The sequence below is a fragment of the Scylla paramamosain genome, chromosome 14 (genome assembly GCF_035594125.1).
Source record: "Scylla paramamosain isolate STU-SP2022 chromosome 14, ASM3559412v1, whole genome shotgun sequence".
NCBI classification, from domain to species: domain Eukaryota; kingdom Metazoa; phylum Arthropoda; class Malacostraca; order Decapoda; family Portunidae; genus Scylla; species Scylla paramamosain.
This window is the reverse complement of record NC_087164.1, coordinates 4,185,560-4,209,922: the sequence shown is the minus strand read 5'-3', so window position 1 is coordinate 4,209,922 and position 24,363 is coordinate 4,185,560. Positions and strand designations below refer to the sequence as shown.

Sequence of the window (24,363 nt, the reverse complement as noted above, 5' to 3'; positions counted from 1 at the left end):
TGTGTGTGGCTGTGGTGGGGGTCCTGCAGCACCCACAGGAAGGAGTGTAGTATGAGATCAGAAGAGAAATGAACCGCAAAATATGCATAGAACTCGTGAAGATCAAGATGGAACGAATGGCAGGGTAGAAGGGCAACGTGAGCTTCCTGGACATGGATGGGATCCTTGACCAAGACAAGTTCTTCGGGAGAGACAGGGTCCACCTCAACCACAACGGGAAGGAGAAGCTAGGACGACGACTGGCCGAGTGGATGAGGAGGAAGCAAGTGTGTGGTGTGGACGAGGTGTGACGATGACCCACAGATGACAGCAGATGTGGAAGAGAAGAGACTAACCAGGCAAGTAAATGTGTGAAGATTGGCTGTATGAATGTGAGAGGATGGGGTATGAAAATGTTTGAGGATGTATGCAAGGAGCTCAGCGAGTAGAGGTTTGACTTAGTCAGGCTTACTGAGACTCACCTGAGAGATGATGTACGAATGAAGGGATGACGATGTAGTGGTTATGAGTGAATTGGCAGATGAGCTTCAAAGTCTGCTGTATGTAGATGGGTATGGAAGAAACTGGAGTGAGGTTAGCAGTGAGAAAAGCAAGGTAATGATTGTGAATAGGTCAGAGGATGAAAGTAATGTGGTATGGAGATGAGATGGAAAGAAAGAGATGCTGGAATGATTCAAGGAGAAAGAGGCCCCGATGTATGAAAAGTGGTATGATGGAAGCCTGGGCGGTGATCTCTTCCAAGCTAAGGCACAATGTATGGATGTGACTGCATGGAGTTACAAATGGTCTGAGTCCCACAGCAAAGTGTGCCAGATGTGTTTTAGGAGAGGATGAGACAGTCGAGCATGTGGTGCTAGAGTGTGTGAAGTATGCCAGAGACAGGAATGAGATGATGCAAATGATTCTGATTGAGTTAGGGTATGACAGGAATGAAAGAGTGAAGAAGCCAGGAATGAAGTGGATGGTGTTGCTGCTGGGACTGTGTAGAGAAACAAATGAAAGGATGATTGAGGCAGTGAAAGTTTCTGGAGAGAATGTGGCATGCCAGATGTAGGAACAATTAGTGTTGGGGATGCTATTTGTTTTTCTTTTTTTCCTTTCTACAGGAGTTGCCAATCCAAAGGCCTGGCTTAGGAGTGATCCCAAGCCACGTGTACCATCAAGATAAAGATTGTCGTCCAGTGGTGTGTACAAGTGGCTTTGCCTTGCTCTCTGAGTTTTGTGGTTTATTTCCTCTTGCTTGTATGCTGAAGTACTCTGAAGATGGTGATGAGTGCATGTGGTTCATGCGAGGAGAGAGTGGTGAACAAGCAAAGGGCTGTAGCATGTGAGAGGTGCATGGCCTGATTCCATGAGCCTGGCCATGAGGGAGACCAACATGAAGCCGCTGGGGTTCGAGCTTCTGGTGTTCCTATGCTGGGAATGCCTGAGCAAGAGCCTTAATGAGTGGAGGAGTCAGGATGAGGAAAAAGAAGAGAGAGTGGAGCAGAGCACCCAGACAGAAAACCTGATGAAAGAGGCAGAAGCACAGACGACGAGGACTGAAGAGAGAAAAGACCAGCAAGAAGTGGTGGAAGTGGCTAGAACAGACAGACGCCCAAGGAAGAAGAGAATGGTAATCAAGAAAACCCCAGTACGTGTCATTGGAGACGGCATGGTAAGGAAGACTCCTGACTTCGTGAGAAGGGAAATTGAGTGCACCAGCATGGAAGGTGCTAAGATCTAAGACATCAAGATGAAAGTCAAGGAAGAAGTGCAAGAAATGGAAGAAAGAAGCCTGCTAGTGATTCAAGGAGGAGGCAACAACTTGGTAGAGACAGGTGCTGAAGAAACAGTAAAGGAAGTGATAGAAGCAGTGAGGGCAGCAGAAGAAAAGAAGATGTGTGTGGCTGTGGTGGAGGTTCTGCAGCACCCATGGGAAGGAGTGCAGTATGAGAAGGTCAGAAGAGAAACGAACTGCAAGATATGCATGGAACTCATGAAGGTCAAGATGGAATGGACGGCAGAGAAGAAGGGCAATGTGAGCTTCCTAGACATGGATGGGATCCTTGACCAGAACAAATTCTATGGGAGAGGCGGGGTCCATCTCAACCACAACAGGAATGAGAAGCTAGGACGTCGACTGGCTGAATGGATGAGGGCAAGGCAGGTGTGTTGTGTGGACAAGGCATGACGAGGAGGACCCACTGATGTCAGTGAATGTGGAAGAGAAGAGACTATCCAGGTGAGTAAATGTGTGAAGACTGGCTGTATGAATGTGAGAGGATGGGGTGTGGGCAAGTTTGAGGATGTATGCAAGGAGCTCAGTGAGTGGAGGTTCAACTTAGTTGGGCTCACTGAGACTCACCTGAGAGATGTACAAGTGGAGGGATATGAGTATGTTATGATTGGAAAGGGGCATAAGACACAGGAAACATTGGGAGGAGGCATAGCCCTACTCTGCAAGAAAGAAAGGGGACTGAAAGTAGAGGAGATTGATGTGGGGGAGTGTACAAGTAGTGAGGATGTGCTTGCAGTCAGAGTGGAATGCATGGATGGTCGTGGCAGACCAGAGAAAGTGGTACTGGTGGTAGTGTACATGACTTTCATGGGTGAAAAAGAAGAGAGGGAAAAAATAGGAGGAAGTATGACATACTTAAGAAAGTTGTGAGAGAGCATGGAGAGGAGAGAGTGCTACTTATGGATGACAAGAATGCACATGTGAGAACACTGGGGGAACAGGTGAACAGGAATGAAGAAATGCTTGAGGAGTTTGTTGATGAACTGGAGCTGGAAAATGTGAATGTTACTTTGGCAGAGGGGTGTGTGACTTGGAGTGCAATTGACTACGTGTTGGTGAATGGAAGAATGCGTGAAATTGTGTCGCATATGTGGATACATGAGGATGGTTTGGTTGATATTGTGTATGATCACAACATGCTGGTTGTGGAGTGCTTGATGCAGGGTGAGAATGAAGTGAAAGTGGCAAGTAAGAAAAAGAAGTGGAGGGTGAGAGATGTAGGATGGGAGAACTTTCAGGTTGATCTGAGTGAGAGAAACTGGGACGATGTAAGTGTGCATGACGTGGAGCATCTGAATGAGAAACTGGTTGAGGACGTGAGGGGTGCTGCTGAGAACCAGATAGGGTTTGTGAGAGTAGGTAGAAGAAAGAATGTATGTAAACCATGGTGGAATGATGAAATCAGAGTGGCTAGGAAGGAGCAAAAGAGAATGAGTAGACAGTGTAGATGGCAGAGGAAAAAGAGGCATGAAAGTGATGAGGCAGAGAATGAGTATCAGAATGCATGGGCAGCATATGTGAAGCAGCAGCAGTTGACAAGACGAATGATATGAATGCTAAAGTGAAGAGTGAAAGAAGTGTGATTCAATCTTTAAGGGAGAAAGGTATGGAAGGTGGCTGTGAATGGTACAAGTTCATGGGAGGTGAGAATATGTCAGGCAGTGTTGGTGTGGAGAGTCTAAAAGTGGATGGTGTAGTTATAATAGAGAAGGAGGGAATCAGGGAGGCAATCAAAGGGTTCTGGGAAGAAGTAGGTGGGGTAGGTGAAATGTTTAATGTGAGAGAAGGATGTGTGACACTGGAAAGGAAGAATGCAAATGAACTGGATGAAAGAATCAGTAGGGAGGAAGTGGAGAGGTGTGTGAGAAGGCAGAAGAATGGCAAGGCAGCAGGTCTAGATGATATACCGTATGAGTTCTACAAGAATGGTGGGGAGGTAGTGATAGATAGAATGACTGAATTATTCAACTGAATGTGGGATGAAGAGAGAGTGCCAAGAAAGTGGAATGAGAGCCGAGTGTGTCTGTTGCATAAGGGGGGATTTAAGAGTAAGAATGAGTTGAAGAACTACAGGCCAATTGCATTAGTGAATACAATAGGTAAAGTTTTCAGTGCAGTGTTGAATGAGAGACTGTGTAAATGGATTGAGAGAGCTGGAGTGCTGGGTGAAGAACAGAATGGTTTTTGTGTGGATAGGAGAGCTGAGGACAATATGTTTGTGGTGAATAAAATGATTGAGAAGAAAAAGAACAGTGAACAGAGAAATGCTAGGTAGAGTCTTAGAAAAGATTGGATTCAGTGCAAGGATAGTTAACAATAGTGCAAAGTTTGTATGTGGACACAAGAGCTAGATACAGACTAGGAGACATAGAAACAGACTGAGTGAAGAGTGAGAGAGGAGTTAGGCAGGACTGTATATTGTCACCAACGCTTTTCAGCCTGTATACAGAGGAGCTAGCAGCCAGGATGAGAAGAATGAATGTAGGGGTAAGTGGGGAATGATAAAGTATGTGTGCTTCTTTATGCAGATGACATAGTTGTTATGAGTGAATTGGCAGATGAGCTTCAAAGTTTGTTGGATGTTGTGGATGGCTATGGAAAAGACTTTGGAGTAAGGTTTAGCAGTGAGAAAAGCAAGGTAATGATTGTGAATAGGTCTAAGGATGAAAGTAATGTGGTTTGGAGACTTGGAGAGAATGAGTTGAAACAGGTGCAAGATTACAAGTACTTAGGGATGTTGATGAGTCCTAGTGGGAGTGGAAAGGCAAAGAATGAAAAGGTAAGTATGGTAAACCAGTGGGTAGGTCGATTGGAAAGCATGGCAAGGATGAGAGCAAGTAAGTATGATGTGTTGAGAGAAGTGTGGAAGAGTGTGGCTGTGCCAAGTATAATGTATAGTATGGATGTGATTGCATGGAATAAAAGTGAAATTGATAAGTTAGAAGTGGGCCAGAATAGAGTAGCGAGGATGGCACTGAGTGCACCGAGGTGCACAGCAGTTGAAGCTTTGAGAGGTGATATGGGATGGAGCACCTTTACAGAAAGACTCACAAAAGCCCCACTTAGTTACAAGATTAGGCTTGAGAGAATGGATGATGCAAGAATAGCAAGGAAGGTGTACCTGTGGAATGAAAGTGGAAGCAAATGGAGGAAGAGGTGCATGAGAATGACAGACAGGAATGGATTGCAAGTTGTGTGGGCGATAAGAATGGCTGGGAGGAATCAAAATGAGCGTGAATGGGCGGTAACAAGAGGAGGCAGAGTGAGAGCTGAATGGGATGTGAGAAAATGGAAGAATGAGATAGACAAAGAAGTGAAATTTGTAGGACTGAATGAATGGAAGAATGAGATGGAAAGAAAGAAGACCCTGGAATGGTACAAGGAGAAAGGGGCCCCGAGGTATGAAAGGTGGTATGATGGAAGCCTGGGCGGTGATCTCTTCCGAGCGAGGGCACAGTATATGGATGTGAATGCAAGGAGTTACAGGTGGTCTGAGTCCCGCAGCAAAATGTGCCAGATGTGTGACATGGGGGAGGATGAGACGGTGGAACATGTGGTGCTGGAGTGTGTGAAGTATGCCAGAGACAGGAATGAGATGATGCAAGTGATACTGACTGAATTAGGGCATGATAGGAATGAAAGAGTGGAGAAGACAGGAAAGGAGTGGATGGTGTTGTTGCTGGGACTGTGTAGAGGCGAATGAAAGGATGATTGAGGTGGTGAAAGAATTTCTGGAGAGAATGTGGCGTGCTAGATGTAGGAACAATTAGTGTAGAGGATGCTGTTCGTTTCTTTTTCTTTTTTTTTTTTCTTCCTACAGGAGTTGCCAATCCAAAGTGATACCATCAAGATCAAGATCAAGATAGCTGCTTATGACACGCGCCCATATCCAAAATGGCTGCTTTACAACTTCTCCAGTTCCCAAATTATTTATCCAGAAAGGATATAATAAATGAAATTAGGGTTAATCTGGATTATCATATCCATGTTACAAGCATGAAACTCACATGACATGGAGAAGGGTTGGGTGACTGCTGTAAACGTACGTCTAATATGGCTAGTAGCACTCGAGAGTGTGGAGAAATTTGATATTTTCTAAGTCTAGTGAGCTCTGCAACAGTCAAGAGTAAATATTGAAATTATTTTCTTTTGTTTATAACAGGTTTGTGAGTAGCGGCATATTAGGTTTTCATGGTATTTATGCAGTTATTCCCTCCAATCGCGCTGCCACTCGTGAGGCCATTCCTGAGGCCACCAATCACGACTTTCCACGGTAGGTTCAGTTAAACTTTTCATTTGTTTTAGAGACATGTCAGGCGGTCTGATAGAGGCTTACTGTCAGTTGTTAATATGGCTACCCAGTGGAGCGAGGCGAAACGAACAGTGCCAGTGTTCAGCAGGAAAAAAAGATATATGTGAGATATTAAACAATAGCAATGGTCAAGATGCAATATACAGACGTAAGGAAGAGGTTCCATGTGTTTATTAAAGAAGATGCCAAACTGTACCCACCTCCATCGCCTTGAGAATGACCACATCACACCGGTAAGGCATAACTGATTTTTGAGGTCCCTCTTTAGGTCATGCTAGGTTAGGTTAGATTAGGTTAGGTTGATGTCCTAGCGTGGGAATCCAGTGGGGGCGCAGCCCCACCAGCCCAGTTAGATTATGCTAGATTAGGTTAACGTCCTAGCAGGGGCAGGGTTTAGGGGCTGGGATAGGTTAGGGAAATTCGAAATACTAAGGTAAATTTCCTTGGATTTTTAACGCCCTTACTTATTTCTCATCATGGCCCCCAAAACCCCCAATTACCCACAAGCCCCCAAGCTTGTTTAAGAAGGTGGGGGGAATGGACTTCTTATCAAAAAATACCCAACTTAGTGACACAGAACCCATCAGAAGATACAGTTTAGACCGATCTAGTGAGGGAAGCCTTACAGAGGGATACGGAGAGGAGCAACCCATCTCCACCAAAATGAAGGTTATTACTCTTAGACATCTTGCTACTGGAAAAATGCAGTTGTGCAGTAATGGTGGTGAATGGACCACCAATTCACTTCTAAATTGCATAAACTTTAAGGAGCAAATGGTTAAGGCTGCTGCAGTCACTGTGAGGGACAAATCACCAATGAACTGTAGAACAATTTTTCCTTGGGTAGCATGCCAGGCAACTCCACTGGTCCGTTCTTCAGTGGTGAAGTGGGTGGAGCTCCATGGAGCTAAAAATCTAAACCCTTATGAGAACTCAAGAAGACACCTAATATCTTTAGGTGTCTTCTTCAGTTCAGTTCTGTTCTGTTCTGTTCTGTTCTGTTCTGTTCTGTTCTTAGAAACAAGCATTTTTCAATGCATTTCATTCAAACAGGTCTCATGGGAGCTTCAGAACCTTACAAGTACACTGGGCTACAAGCTTTTTAAGAGCTTGTGAGAATAGTGGGTGGGGAGTGGGACAGAACAAAAGACACAGCCACGTGGGCAGTGATGTTAGGTGAAAACAAGCTGATGTGCTGTCTGTGTATTGTTTTCAATAAAAATTTCAAAAATTACAGAATCATCTGCATACAAGTCAGTCATGAGTGGAAACCATTATTAAAACTGTGTAGTGTGAATTGTTTCACATTAATAGTAACATTTGCTTACAATGAGCATGGAACAGTCAAGCCTTCCAGCAGTGTGTGACATTCTGGCAGGGCAGATAAAGGTGTCTGAATGGCCTTCCTGTCTTAGGCCACAACTTCCAACACATCATTGTCTTCTGGTACAATGCCATAATGCAGTGTGAGCTCATGACTGATGCAAAAAATTCATGCTAAAATACTCTGCAGAGTGGCTTGTATTTGCACAGGTGATGTGGAATATCACCTGATGAAGTAGAACAGGTCTGAAGAAGTGATACACGGAATAGTTCTGTGTAGGAAAGAATTCCCTTAACATGATGGAATCTGAACAGTCAGGCAAGGGACCTCACTCTCACCCTTGTGAATGACCTCTGACCTGAACAGCTGCTAGACATGCTACCTACGTTACAGTTTCCCCTTCCTCCATAATCGCTAATAATAAACCATGTTTTGTAATATAATATTTGTAGTCTGTCCAGATAGACTAGGATAATAAATAAAGTTACCTAAGGGGTGAATGCACCTAAAATGTATGAAAAGTGTGAAAATACCAGCAAAGAGATGCTTTGATATTCCATTTCATAACTGCTGTACGTACAGTACCATGCAGCAAAATGTTTTGGCTAACATTTTGGCATCATTTTGACCCAGAATGTCTTAACCAAGCTATGGCATATTAATATATCCCTATTCTTTAAATGTAACAACCATTAAGTAAGAATAACCAATGTGTCTGCCTCTCTCTTTCCTTTGACCAGAGAAGAAAAAAAAAAATCTGTCCTATTTGATTACTTTTATTCAACTGACAATATCACAAGGCCTAGAAGGCCAGAAGTTCACTTCTAAATAGCATAAACTTCAAGGAGCGAGTGCTTAAGGCTGCTGTGGTCTCTGTGAGGGACACATTTCCAGTGAACTGTACGACACTTTTTCCTTGGGCAGCATGCCGGGCAACTCTGCTGGCCTGTTCTTCTTCAGTGGTCATGTGGGTGGACCTTCGAGGAGCTAAAATTCTAAGCTTTTGTGAGAACTGAAGATGCTTTATTTCTTCCACTCAATTCCACAATTTGTAAATTAGCATTGTCTCCCCTTTCTCTTCTTTGTTCCAATGTCGTCAGATTAATTTTCTTTAACCCATCTTCATATGTTAATTCTTCTTGTTCTGGAAACATCATCATTGCCATCCTTTGTATTGTTTCTAGTTTTTTTATGTTTCTTCTTTTGGGGAGACCACACTAATTCAGTATATTCCAACTTTGGTCTAATCATAGTGGTAATTATCTTTCTCATCATATCTTTATCCATGTAGTGGAATACTGTTCCAGTATTTCTCTGAATATCTTTTCTACATGCTTCTCTGACTGCTGACTATCCTGTATTATCACTCTAAGATCTTTCTCTTCTTGTACTTTTATTATTTCTACATTTACCATTTTACATGTCCATTTTGTTCTCTTCAGTTTTTCCCATTTCCATTACATGACATTTTCTTCACATTAAATTCTATCTCCCGTTTCTTACTCCACTCTCAGGTTTTATTCAGATCCTCATGAAGAATTTCAGTCTTTGTTGTTTCTTATGTCTTTGTAACTTTGCATTGTCTGCAAACAAGCTCATGTAACTTTTTATTCCTTCAGGCATATTATTTATGCAGATCAGGAAAAGTAGCGGTGCTAGCACTGATACTTGCAATGCTCCACTATCTGCATTTCTCCATTTTTATGACATTTTTTAATACCGTTCACACATGTCTTCCCTTTAAGTAACTTTCCATTCATTTTTTTATTTTACTGTTTAATCCTACCATATTTTCAAGCTTTTATAATAACCTGTTGTGAGGAAGTTTGTCAAAAAGCCTTTTTTTTTTTTTTTTTTTAATATTCAAATACACACAGTCCATCCCTCTTCTGTGTTATATCACTCTTGAATAAAAACTCATCAAATTGGCTATACATGATTGCTCTTGGGTTTTGGTTGTTATCATATCAGGTTTTTTCTAGAAATTGTGTCCATTGCTTCATTATCACTTTTTCACAGATCTTACATACTATGCTGGTCATTGATACTGGTCTGTAGTTTAGTGGTTCCTCTTTCTTTCCAGTTTTATAAATTGCCATTATGTCTGCTCTCTTCCATTCCTTAGCCACTCTTCCTGTTGATAATAAGCACTTAATTATGTCATGTACTGGTTTAATTGTTTCCTGCACTCTTTCAAAATGAAACCTGATACTCCATTTGGTCCTGTTGCTTTTCTCTCTTCCAGTTCTTCATCAATTTATAAACTTCTTTAATTATTGTAATTTCCTACATTTGCTTTTCTGTCCTCTTGTCTTGTGTTTCTTTAAATTCTGATTCTTCTATGAAAAACTTGATGAAACTTTTTGTTTAGCAATTCACTCATGTCTTTTGGGTCTTCATATGTTTCCTTTCCATCGAAACTTTTTGTTTAGCAATTCACTCATGTCTTTTGGGTCTTCATATGTTTCCTTTCCATCCTTCAATCTTTCTAGTTTTTCTTTAAGTTAATTTTTCCCATTTGTGAATCTATAGAACAGTTTTGGTTTTGTTCTTGCACTTTTGAACAATATCCTTTTCATATTCTCTCTCTTTTTCCTTATTTTCCCATATTCATTTCTTTCTATCTTAAAGTCCTCTTTATTTTTTATGGTTTCAGTTTCTTTTCATTCTTATCGATGTTTTGTCTCTTTTTCTTTGCACTTGCACATCTTGCATTGAACCACGTTTTCTTTTCTTTAGGTTTGTATAATGGGACACGTTTATTCACTCTAGTCTCATATATTTCCATAAAAATATATTTTCACATCATTTGCTCTTTTCAGCTTTACCCAGTCCATTTCTTCATAAAATTTTTATTTTCACTTTTCCATAGTTTCTCCTATTTGTATGATTCATCCTCTTCACTGACATCATTATTGGTCTTTGTTTCTATCATTACATGGTCACTTTTTCCCATGGAGACATGTATCTTAATTCTTCAGTTAGGGCCATACCTTTTGTTAGTATTAGGTCTAGTCTCCCCTACATCTTGTATTTTTGGTCACCCATTGCATCATTGAGTGTTAGCTTCAGGAATCTTTCTCCTCATGCAGTGTGTGTGTGTGTGTGTGTGTGTGTGTGTGTGTGTGTGTGTGTGTGTGTGTGTGTGTGTGTGTGTGTGTGTGTGTGTGTGTGTGTGTGTGTGTGTGTGTGTGTGTCAGTTTTTTTTTTTTTTTTTTTTATGCTGTCAAAATAATTCACCAGTTTTGTGTTGTTTTACCTTGTAATCCAGTATTGTTTTGCTTTGTTTTCTTTTTCCTAGTTCTTTTATTGATGCATTTTGTTTCCCAGGCTACTATATATATATATACGAGTATATATATATATATATATATATATATATATATATATATATATATATATATATATATATATATATATATATATATATATATATATATATATATATATATATATATATATATATAACACTTATATGGAGAGAAGAGAAGAAAGAAATTAATAGAGATATGTGACAGACAGATTGGTTAGATATCTGAAGACTGTGTTATTAGTGATAGTGTTCCTTTCCTCTTGAGACACCCTGTTTAGGTCTTGGTGGTAATGATGGTGATGGTGGTGGCATTTACTTGGAGAGGTGTCGGTGTTTGGATGGCAGCCAGAGTGATGGTGCCCCAACAAGCCTTACAAGCACGACACACAAACCACTGACAAGTTCCTCACATCATGTAACATTTTTCAAATACCTTTTTTTGCTCCACATGCTTGCTTTGTATGGGCAATAATTATTCTTCTGGGAGTGTCTGGCATATCACTCTTGAAGAGATGGGTCCTGGTCACGCTCTCAGAGTCAGTACATAATGAGTAATCATGGTGAGTTAACGTCACACCTCCCTGAATGTAGAGGAGACGCGAGCTTTACTTTTCAGTGAGGATGGAACACTTGTTGATTATTCTGGTAGCTCTGATAGTGATGACCTTCTAGATGATGATATTAAAGATAAAGATTTCCCACAGCTCTAGTAGGATAACCTTGGAGGTTATCAAAGAAATGCATGGCATGTAGAATGTTTGCAAAACGATTCACAGACAACTTTGTTGGAGTCTGAATAACAGAATCACTACTCCAATAAGCTATGAAATTATTCTTCTTGATAATTCCCATGAGCATAACCAGGGAAAGAAAAATTTTCATTTAATTTCTGTCAATGTCATACCACTGATGATCACGTGAATGTTGAGCCAAAACTCTACAACCTTGCTTGAAATAAATGTAACAGTTTGATTCCTCTACCATTTGGTCTATGATATCATCATTCCAAAAGTAATTGAAGTAGTCATCCTCTTTACTGTTTACTGTGAAATCAGGAACTTTTATGCCTGATCCTGATTCATCAAAATTGAAAAACTATGGCTGGTAGTTGTCTCCATCTAGCCACTGCCACCTCTCTTGATCATGTGGATGTGCAGCAGGTGTCCTCACTCTCCAAGAATGACCATGTATGTCTCCATGTGAAGCACGTACAGTAGCAGGAGTTCTGTGTCTACCACATGCACGATGGGTGGGTGGTGGTGGTGGTGGTGTGGGCCAGGTGGCGCTGTGGGTATCACATGTGTCTCCACAAAGGCTTAGGCACATCAAGTGCACAGAAGAGAGCACCGACATGCTGGTAGAGTGGTCAGGGACACAGCTGCTCAAATCCAGTGAAGCAAGTGCGGGGCGATGCTTGTGGCTGCCACAACTTGGCGCAGCAAACACCAAACACAGGGAAGAGACAGAGCACCACTAAAAATGGAAAGGAACATGGCATGATGTTACACACATATTTATTGAAAGTCACACTTGCACTGCCAACAAAACAGCTGCTGGGGTCATTATTCCCTCAGAACTCAGGCACTGTCACCACACCACCACCACCACACAAAACTGCTGGGACCATGACTCCCTCAAAGCACACATGGCCACCACAACCACTACTACCACACAAAATAATTGCTGGGGCCATTACTCCCTCACAGCACACTTGGCCACTACCACCACCACAGGCATGGATGCAGCCCCACTCATCCACACAACACACCACCTCAGAAGTGGACCCTCATGTGGTTGGCAATATCACTCTTAGTCTTGAAACACTTGCCACAAACATCACACTTGAACTCTCTCAAGCCAGTGTGTCTAAAGGCATGTCTATTGAGACAAGAAATTGTAGGAAACTTTTTGCCACACTCATCACATTCATAATTTCTAACACCACTGTGTGTCAGGGTGTGTGTGATGAGGTTAGACCTTTGGGTAAATTTCTTCTCACACTCATCACACTCATAATTCCTAACATCACTGTGTGTCAGGGTGTGTCTAGTGAGGTTAGATTTTTCAGTAAATTTCTTCCCCCATTCATTACACTCATAAATTCTAACACCACTGTGTGTCAGGGTGTGCCTGATAAGGGAAGACTTACTGGTAAATTTCTTCCCACACTCATCACACTCATGATTTCTAACTCCACTGTGTGTCAAGGTGTGTTTGGTGAGGTTAGACTTTTCTGTAAATTTCTTCCCACTCTCATCACACTCATAATTTCTAACACCACTGTGTGTCAGTATGTGTGTGGTGAGGTGAGACTTTTGGATAAATGTCTTTGCACACTCATCACACATATAATTTCTAATACCACTGTGTGTCAGGGTGTGGTACTCAAGGCCACCTCTGGATACAAAAGTTTTGTCACACTGGTGGCACTCAAACTTGGTCTCTCCTCTGTGGACAGAGCTGCCTGTCTCCAGGTGATTCTTGCCACCATGTCTGTACCTCCCCACACCTGAGACTGACTGCTGCTGCTGCTGCTGGTGGTGCTGGTGCTGGCCACTCATGCTGCTGCTCAATCTCACAGCCTCCACTGCATCCCACCAGCACATGCCATGGCCAATCCTGCAGGGACCTTCGGGGAAGTCGGACACAATAAGACTGGTTGGCAGAGAGCAGGGTGTGCAGCCTGGACTCTACCTGGGCACCTGGAACAACAGTGACAGTCAGCACACACTGAGCCTAGCACTGCCTAACACACTGCCCTTGCCTGCAGCACACAACACTCCCAGCTTCCTTCCCCTACCATGCAACACTGGGCCAGGCCTGCACTCCTCCTATCCTCCTGGCTCCCCAACCACTTTCCCTGATAAATTAAATGCCATCCCAATGGGACAGTGGCCCCCATCAGGTTAGGTTTGGTATATTAACACCTAAGAGTGCTGTGGTGGGAGACCAGTGCAACACTCCATTGCCAGTGATCAGAGTACATCATTGTGAATGGACACACTTTATATTTCTGCCCGGAACCATGCCAAGTCTGTTCTCCAACTAGCCAAAAACTCCTTCATTAACAGAAAATGTCAAAACCTTTCAAGATCTAACTCCCCTTGTGATTTCTGGCATCTAGCCAAAAATATCTCCAATAACTTTGCTTCTTCTTCTTTCCCTCCTCTATTTCAACCAGATGGCATCACTGCTATCACATCTATTTCTAAAGCTGAACTCTTCGCTCAAACCTTTGCTAAAAACTCTACCTTGGACGATTCTGGGCTTGTTCCTCCCTCTCCTCCACCCTCTGACTACTTCATGCCTCGTATTAAAATTCTTCGCAATGATGTTTTCCATGCCCTTGCTGGCCTAAACCCTCGGAAGGCTTATGGTCCTGATGAGGTCCCTCCTATTGTTCTCCGGAACTGTGCCTCTGTGCTTGCACCTTGCCTAGTCAAACTCTTTCAGCTCTGTCTGTCAACATCTACCTTTCCTTCTTGCTGGAAGTTTGCCTACATTCAACCTGTTCCTAAAAAGGGTGACCGTTCTAATCCCTCAAACTAACGTCCTATTGCTTTAATTTCCTGCTTATCTAAAGTTTTTGAATCTATCCTCAACAGGAAGATTCTTAAACATCTATCACTTCACAACCTTCTATCTGATCGCCAGTATGGGTTCTGTCAAGGCCGCTCTACTGGTGATCTTCTGGCTTTCCTTACTGAGTCTTGGTCATCCTCTTAGAGATTTTGGTGAAACTTTTGCTGTTGCCTTGGACATATCAAAAGCTTTTGATAGAGTCTGGCACAAAGCTTTGATATCCAAACTACCCTCCTACGGTTTCTATCCTTCTCTCTGTAACTTCATCTCAAGTTTCCTTTCTGACCGTTCTATTGCTGCTGTGGTAGACGGTCACTGTTCTTCTCCTAAATCTATTAACAGTGGTGTTCCTCAGGGTTCTGTCCTGTCACCCACTCTCTTCTTATTATTTATTAATGATCTTCTAAACCAAACTTCTTGTCCTATCCACTCCTACGCTGATGATACCACCATGCACTTTTCCATGTCTTTTCATAGACGTCCAACCCTTCAGGGGGTAAACATATCACGCAGGGAAGCCACAGAACGCTTGACTTCTGATCTTTCTAAAATTTCTGATTGGGGCAGAGCAAACTTGGTATTGTTCAATGCCTCAAAAACTCAATTCCTCCATCTATCAACTCGACACAACCTTCCAGACAACTATCCCCTCTTCTTCAATGACACTCAACTGTCCCCCTCTTCTACACTGAACATCCTCAGTCTGTCCTTTACTTATAATCTGAACTGGAAACTTCACATCTCATCTCTAGCTAAAACAGCTTCTATGAAGTTAGGTGTTCTGAGATGTCTCCGGCAGTTTTTCTCATCCCCCCAGCCGCTAACTCTGTACAGGGGCCTTATCCGTCCATGTATGGAGTATGTTTCACATGTCTGGGGAGGTTCCACTCATACTGCTCTTCTAGACAGGGTGGAATCAAAAGCTTTTCGTCTCATCAACTCCTCTCCTCTAACTGACTGTCTTCACCCTCTCTCTCACCTCCGCAATGTTGCATATCTAGCTGTCTTCTACCGCTATTTTCATGCTAACTGCTCTTCTGATCTTGCTAACTGCATGCCTCCCCTCCTTCCGCGGCCTCGCTGCACAAGACTTTCTTCTTTCTCTCATCCCTATTCTGTCCACCTCTCTAATGCAAGAGTTAACCAGTATTCTCAATCATTCATCCCTTTCTCTGGTAAACTCTGGAACTCCCTGCCTGCTTCTGTATTTCCACCTTCCTATGACTTGAATTCCTTCAAGAGGGAGGTTTCAAGACATTTATCCACCAATTTTTGACCACTGCTTTGACCCTTTTATGGGACTGGCATTTCAGTGGGCATTTTTTTAATTAGATTTTTGTTGCCCTTGGCCAGTGTCCTTCCTACATAAAAAAAAAAAAGACAGGTATTATTGGGTGTGTGTCTGTAAGGATGCAACATTTTATTTTTATGCTTGATTTTGGCATGTTTTTTGTCATTGTAAATCAGTATCCAAGGAGGTTGGAGGTGGGGTTAAAAAAAAAAAATGGTTAACAGATTAAATAAGAACACACCAAAATGAAAGTAAACAAATAAATAATGTGTCTGCTGTTGTGAGATGGGTAGTTTTAATACTTACCAAGGAATATATGAGACTTTTAGTCTAGAATCCTTAGATCAGACTGTTCTGTGCTGGGGAAGACCCTGCTGGCATGCTGGGGCATCTGGGAGCAGGTCTTGTGCTGGCACCCACCCAGGAGATCTGCTGGTGCCAGTCTGTAGAGATGGAGTGATGCTGGTGAGTGGAGACCAGTACCTGAATAACCACTTGAAAAGAGTGAAATAAGATGCAGTAAGTAAGCAGATGTGCTACCTCTACTGCCAGGCGGGGGTTACTTCATCTTAGACTAAGTCACTGTGCACTCTGAGTTACCTCTTTGGTCACTCTTCTGCTTTCCTTCATGCCTTTCCTTGCTTTACTTTCTTTGTGGCACTCAATCACCAGTGTTTTCTTGAGCCTGGCCAAGATCACTGTGTCTGCAGGTACCTGTGGCCTTGGTGCCCTAGTGGCTCAGGAAGACTCCCAAACTGGTGTACTGATACACACTGGGTTTGGTATATATATTCTTCCGTTAATATAAAGATAAATAATGTGTGGTATAGTGATATAAACTGTATGCACTCTGATTAAAGTAAAGATAAAATTTATCATTATTTTAACCCAGAGTGCATACCAAACCCAGTATATATTACACCATATATTATTTATCTTTATTGTAACCAAAGAATGTAGTGCTGGAAAAATAATTATGTATATTTCTACTTTTTTTTTAGGCTAAGGCCCATGTAATGTGCGGGGATGACCAGAGTCTCAGTACCATGTGACTAACCCCTCCCCCCCTTCCCCTCCTCTCCTCAGTGTCCTTTTGTCCTTGCTTTTTCCCCCCCCCTCTCAGCGTCACTGTGTTGACCACTTCTATCATAAATTTTCCCCGTGAATAAACGTAATTTCTCTTGCTTGGCCAGGTTATAGAGGCGAATTTTTCACCTAATCCCAGAGAATGGGGAGCCCTTAATACGATAAAATTAATTCTATAATGGTAAGGTCTTGAGCCAGCTCAAACAAATCCCAGATAATTACGCCGCGCCAATGAGGTTGACGAATCTAATAAGTCTTCTTTGCTTCGCCGTCCTCTTACCCCCTGTTGCTACGCAAGCCAGGAAGAGATACCAGACTTTGACTAATTCCTCAATTGATTTCAAAAGTCCATTGAATTAAACTTCTTAAAGTCACAACTATAAAGTAAACAGTAACTTAATTATTCATATTTTTCATCCCTGAACTCACAACCTAGTCGCCCCCCCCCACTAAAAACAAAATTATAACTCTTAATAAATTTCCCCATTGGAAACCTTTATCCTTAGTTTTCCCGCCGATTTTCTCACAAGCAAAGCCAGATTCTCTTGGATTCTCCTCAGGTGAGCATGCAGTCTGATAATCTCCTCCTCCATTTCCTGTAATATTAAGTAAGTGTTTGTTTAACAATAATTTTACTAAAGAGATTCTCTTGGATTCTCCTCAGACCCTCCCGGATTCTCCTCAGATATTCCTGTTGATAAACTATTTCTGAGTGGATAGATATTCGCATTTTTTCGTTCTTTTTTTGTTGGTTTTCTCCGCGTGACTAGTGAAACCACCTGGTTCGAGATCACCGTGTGAGACTATCCTCAGGTCTATACATACTTTTTGGTTATATTTGTTATTTATTTATTTATTCTCTGGTCTCCCCCGTAATTCAGTAGTCGCGAAAATATCTCGATCGTAGTTTTTATGTAACTGAAGAGTACGCTACCATTTATTTTGTATTTCTGAATTCCTTTCTTATTATTATTATTTTTCGGATTATTCCATTATCAATTAAAAATCTATAAAAGTGTCAATATTTGTATTTCTTTTAATCTAGTGATAGAATCTGAATCATCGTCTGCCACAAGGGAATTTTATTTATTTTTTTTTTCGTGGGTACTAAACTGGTGAGCAGCGGTGGCATTTATTTCGCGACTGACTGAAAGAGGTGGAGACTGGAAATAAGTGTAAATGTTGAAGGTGGCACTTGTAGGGCATAGCCAGATTCCCCGGCATCTAGAGGTAACAAATGTGCAAATTAGGATATTCAGAGCCCCTGGAGCAAAGGCTAGGACTTTCTTTGAGGATGATCGGTTAAATCGAGTACTCGAGTGGCAACATGACTTGACCATCTTGTGGATAGGCAGCAATGATATAGAAACATCTACCAATCCCGCTAGGATTTTCTCCGATGTTAAGAACATCATCAAAGAAATCACTGCCAAATGCCAATCACTAGTGCATGTCTGCCAAATTGAACCCAGGACCAACCCTAGGGGAATATCAGTGGAGAAATATAAGAAATTCCAAGTAGGAATCAATAATAGAGTAAAGAGAGCCCTGAAGACCCCAAACATTCATTTTAATAATATTCAATTTGTACAAGAACTGAGCGAGGATGGTGTTCACTGGGACGAGAGAGGCCAAGCTCAAGTAATCAGTAAGATCAAAAGAGTTATTGAAGGTCACAGTAGCAATAGAGAGGCAGTGGAGTAGAACACAATGTCCTGGAAGAAGAAAACCTGAGCGCATACTGTGTATCGCAGGTCACCTAACAATCACCCTGAGAGATTGTGTTCTACACCCAGTACGTTAAACTTCCATGTGAGCAAAGATGACTGATAATGTTCGCCTCCCAAGGGGTGGATTAGACCCGTGGCAGGACTTAATGGATCATAACACCAGAGAGAGCCTGGGAGCAGTTAAACATGAAAGTAAAGGGAAAGACTTGAACACTTTAGAACAGGAAGTAGAGGAACTAAAACAAATCTTAAATCAACAAAATCAGGTAATTGGGCGCTTGGCTAACATCCCTAATTTACACAGAGCACCTAGCACTCCCACCAAACCCCGAGATATCCCAATTCTTGAACTCCACCACCTACAAGGTCTTGACTCAACTACCCAATTGCAAATTTTCATTGAACTGGTGGAGCAAAGTAGCAATGAGGACACCCGCAAAGTGCAAATTGCAAAGAGTAGGGTCAGCAGCGAGCTCGCAGCTCTCATACATAACCATCAAACCTTACATCATTGTCACACCTGGAATAGTATTAAACAATTGCTTCTATCACAATTCTCCCAAGAGGTTAACTTTGACAGGGCGTGGAGAGACATAGACGCACAGACATATGATTGGGTAGAATCTCCCCAAGCATTTGCCAACAAATTCACTTGCAAATATGCCACTCTAGAGACTAGCTTTCCAGGAGAGAAACTCCCTAAATGTAAGAAAATTATCAAAAGAAAGTTGTGGCAGGGCTTAACCCAAGAAGCAAAGGCTAGACTAGAAGGTTTCCTGGATGAGGATTATCCTCTTGATAAATTTATTGATAGGGTAGAACATGAGCGCCAACTGCTCGAGGCTGCCCATACTTCCCCCATTGCTAGAATTAAACCTGAACTGGGAAAATCTAAATCAAAACTCATTGGTAGCCCTGACCCAATGACTCAAAATCCCCCAGACCTAACAAATGCAACATCCAAGGAATCAAAGGAAATTTGGGAACTTAAGCAGCAGATTAAAAGTCTCACTGATCAAGTAGGAAGGTTGAGAACCTCCCCCTCTCCAACACAACCCGCTAAATATTGCTCACACTGTCGAACCCATAGTCACACGCTGAGGGAGTGCTGGAGAAAACCTGCCCGTGGATCATGCTTTGACTGTAGACAGCATGGGTGCTGGAGAGGAAATAAAAACTGCCCCGGAAAACCAAATCAGAATATATGACTCACCCAGGGATTCACATCCCCCACTATCAATCTCATAGTTAACAAGAAAATTCTTAAAGCTGTCATTGACACTGGTAGCGGCTATACTTTAATCACAGAGGCTGCGGTAGAGAAATTAGAAGGAGCTATATCACAAAGGCGAGCAGTACCTATACTACAAGGGGTAACTGGTTCACCCTTACGAATCTTGGGGATGACCTTACTAGAGATAGGAGTAGGTGAAGAGACTATACACAAACAATGGTGCCCTGTAGTCCCGAATAGCTACCTTGACGCTGACGTCTTACTCGGGACAGACATACTTTCACAAGCTCCTTTTCAATGGAATGGTAAGACAAATACAGTAAAGTGGGGTAAAACCACATACCTTGTTAATCAAATCAAAAGGCAGAAAGGCAAGGTGGAACGAGTTCACGAGGTACCTATTCTTCCTACCACTCCAAGTCAAACAGATCACATCCGGCTAACTCATACCATCAAACTTGATCCCTACCGAGCTCAGTTTCTTCCTATCTCGGTGAAAGAAAACCCAGGAGAAACTTTGTTAGTCCAGCCTCAGCCATGTTTGACGCCTAATCATCACCCCTTGATTGTGACAGTAGATGAGAATAAAAAGGTCCCCCTCCCATTTATTAATGATACTAAGGGCCGGAAAACAATCAAACCAGGAACCCTATTAGGCACTTTTGAAAACATCTCCTCCCCGACGATCAAAGTCATCCACCAAAAGCAAGCCACTCCTTCCCTAGAAATCCACAATGATCTGTTGCCACACAACGACCAAACAAGGTGTCAGGAATCAAAGAGTAGGCCACAAAGACTCGAGGAGTTGATAAGACAACAGAAATGGAGTAACCTTACTAGAGAGCAGAGAACAATCTTAAAAAATATCATTCTCAATCACCATGATTTATTCATAGTAGACAAAAACGAACTTAGATTAATGAAAGGGCCTCCTGCTAAAATTAATATCTCTAATCCAGAGCCTAGTCGTGGTCCTAGGTACCGATACCCCGAGGAAGCAAAAACCCTGATATCAAACATGTTAACAGATATGGAGAACAGAGATATCATTGAAAAATCTACATCTGCATGGCTCTCTCCTATAGTATTAGTCAATAAACCGGATGGAAGTAAAAGAATGTGCCTTGACTACCGACATGTCAACAAACACCTAACTACTGATATTTACCCGCTTCCCCGCCTAGAAGAATTAGTTGAACAAGCAGCTGGCCATCAGTTCTGTGCCACGCTAGATATGAGGGAGGCTTATTTTCAAATTCTATTGGAGGAAGGTAGCAGAGACCTCACAGCCTTCAGTGATGGGGTGACTCTCTATAGGTTTAAAAGGCTACCTTTTGGATTAAGCTGTTCTCCAGCTATCTTTACTAGACATATGGCCTCATTGTTAGCTCCTCTCGTGAAGAAGGGTTGGATGAAAAATTACTTAGACGACCTAATCATTTGGGCTTCAGACTTCACCACACTCAGCGAGAGACTCAGTGAAACTTTCGCTTTACTTAAAGAAAATGGAGTCAAGCTTAACTTATCTAAATGCGAAATGGCAAAGACTGAAGTTACGTTTCTTGGTCATAAAATTTCACAAGAAGGTAGTCAACCCGACCCAAAGAATGTAGAGGCAGTATTGGAAATGAAACCACCCACTAAGGTCAAGGAAGTGAGACGATTTTTAGGTATGGCAGGATTTTATAGGAAACACATCAGTAATTTCGCTCAAATAGCCACTCCACTTACCAACCTAACGAAAAAAGATCAACCTTTCCTTTGGACAGACAAGTGTCAGGAGGCATTCGATACCTTAAAAAGATCTCTTGCCCAGGCCCCTATACTAGCGAGAGCGCAAAGTAACCAGCCGTTCATGTTAACAACTGATGCCAGTAATACCCACGTAGGAGGCGTCTTAAGTCAAACTCAGGAGGATGGGTCCGTCAGACCTTTGGGCTATTTTTCAAAAAAATTAAACTCCACTGAGAATAGGTACTCAGCTACAGATAAAGAAGCCTTGGCAGTACTTCTCTCTTGTAGACACTTCCATCATTATTTGTGGGGAACTAGCTTCACTATATTCACAGATCATCAGCCCCTTACTAGTATATTTAAGAGAAAGACCAAATCTGCCAGGATGAACCGCTGGATACTAGAGATGAGAGAATACCAATACAACATCCAATATGTGAAGGGAAAGTATAACTACGTGGCCGATCAGCTCTCTCGCCCAGTGAGGATCATTCAGCGATGTCCTACTCCAAACTATTTAGGCCTGACTTTAGAACAAATCAAGATTCAACAAAGGGAAGAAATTAAGTGGAGAGACATATGTCGATAGAGTATCTGGAAGGAGGGTCTATACCTACCAAAAAGTATCATAAGAGTATATTGCACCAGTTCACTATAATTGATGAGTTGCTGTACTACGCTAAGGAAAACATTGATGGCAGCATTCATTATTCATTGGTAGTTCCTCAGGTTCTGATTCCTAAAGCTTTAGAACATGCACATGAGCTTTCTGGCCACCTGGGTCAGAAAAAGACAATTAAAAAGGCCGAAGAATTGTTTTACTGGTGTAATCTCAAGTTTGACGTAACCCAGTACGTAAAGAATTGCCTTACCTGTCAAAGATTTAAAACCTCTCCAGGGTTACAGCAGCCTTATCAGGAATTACCTTCAGTAGAGAAGCCCTTAGATAGGATAGGTATAGACCTGACGGATATGATTGCAGGCAGTGGTGGCTACCGATATGTGTTGACTATCGTAGATCACTTTAGCCGATTTGTGAAGTTCTATCCACTCAAAAACAAACTATCAGAGGGAATTGTAGAGGCACTGCAGCAGTACATTACCGACTTCGGGACTCCTCACTCCATCGTCCTGGACAACGGGGGCGAGTTCACCTCCCAGATCTTCCAACAATTCTGCCAGCAACACCTCATCACCCTCTGTTACACCACTCCCTACCACCCGCAAGGGAACGCCATCACCGAACGACTCCATCGCACGCTCAAATCCATCTTGGCTTCCATGTGCCGAGGTTACCCGCTACGGTGGCCTCGCCTACTCCCTGTGTGTCAGGCCACTATGAATGCCGCCGTCCATACCAGTATCGCCCAACAACCTTTCTTCGCGTTTTTCTCCCAGCATGCGCCCTGAGTGGTGGGTGCCAGGCTACCCGCAGTTGATGGTGACGAGCAAGACGTGGATGTGGTCCGCCGGCTGATCCGGGAAACACACGAGAAAATGACTCGGAAATACCGTAATGCAGCCAACAGGAAACACAAGGAGCAGAAGGTAGACATTGGGGCGTTGGTGTGGGTGAAGCGAGAAACTACAGAGTCAGGAGTGTGTAAGAAACTGTGTGTTCGTTGGGACGGCCCATATAAGGTGGTGGAAGTTTTAAGAGGAGGCGGTGGTTATGTGGTGAAAGACCCTTTCTCGGGATAGATGGTGCAAAGAGCGGCAGAAAAGATCAAACAGTTTCACAGTGAGGAAGAGTACGTAGTTGCGGCTCAAGACACAGTGTTCCAACCTGATATAGAAACTGAAGTGTTACCGCCTAGAGTGCGTAACCGTCCCAGACGCTATATTGAGGAATGTTAATGTCGCTGGAAGAACGGTATAGAAAAGAGCAGAGTGCTTGGGGTAAATAGAGTCCCCCCCCTTACTTTTGCATGGCCTGGCTGGACTGGTTGTAATGAATCGAGGTATGACGGGTATGGGTACTATGTGAGAGGTGATGTAAGAATTTGAGAAGGAATAAGGAACCACTTTAATTCGCAGACTACTACTGCACTCGACAACCCGTTCGGGCCATTCTGTGGTGGTTTACTTCAGGACGTGGCGAGCGCTTCGCGTAATCATCTGTAGTATCTCGTGGTGTGAGTGAATGTGTGGATGAGTAAATGACTGTCCGAGTGGAAGGAACCGAGTACTGGGGTGGCCGAATCTCGTTTCAGAGAGTGACGGAGTGACTTAAGGTTAAGTCCTCACACCACAGGAGGTCAAGAGGCTGGTTGGGGTGGAATTTCTTTTCTTTTTCCTTGAGATGAGAGAAAGAGCCGAGTTATGTCTCCAAGGGACATTGTGGTGGTATGGCCCACAAGCCATTGTATGGGAGAGAATGTCAGAGTTATTTCCCGACAGCGATCACGTGCAGTTCGTCAGCCTGGCTTGGTTGTGTGGTGGTGAGGGGAGTTTCTAATTACTCGGATGTGAAGGTGTTATTTTATTTTTTTTTGGTAAGGAGAAAAGAGAGAGGTGAAAAATTCTAGAACGGATGAAAGGCTCGTGTAGTGCTGGAAAAATAATTATGTATATTTCTACTTTTTTTTTAGGCTAAGGCCCATGTAATGTGCAGGGATGACCAGAGTCTCAGTACCATGTGACTAACCCCTCCCCCCCCTTCCCCTCCTCTCCTCAGTGTCCTTTTGTCCTTGCTTTTCCCCCCCCCCTCTCAGCGTCACTGTGTTGACCACTTCTATCATAAATTTTCCCCGTGAATAAACGTAATTTCTCTTGCTTGGCCAGGTTATAGAGGCGAATTTTTCACCTAATCCCAGAGAATGGGGAGCCCTTAATACGATAAAATTAATTCTATAATGGTAAGGTCTTGAGCCAGCTCAAACAAATCCCAGATAATTACGCCGCGCCAATGAGGTTGACGAATCTAATAAGTCTTCTTTGCTTCGCCGTCCTCTTACCCCCTGTTGCTACGCAAGCC

At 42.6% G+C, this 24,363-nt stretch overlaps 1 protein-coding gene across 5 annotated transcripts in view; it reads left to right on the top strand.

The window, feature by feature from the left end:
- The first annotated feature begins 2,086 nt into the window (after positions 1-2,086).
- The window catches only part of LOC135106768 (uncharacterized), a 28,076-nt gene continuing 5,799 nt past the window's right edge, over positions 2,087-24,363 (top strand). For 2 of the 5 annotated variants that reach the window (XR_010271460.1, XM_064016056.1), the window contains exons 1-3: positions 2,087-2,224; positions 5,601-6,053; positions 13,188-22,934. The gene's annotated coding sequence lies outside the window, so the exon portion shown is untranslated. The other 3 variants (XM_064016058.1, XR_010271461.1, XM_064016057.1) reach the window with 3 other exon arrangements.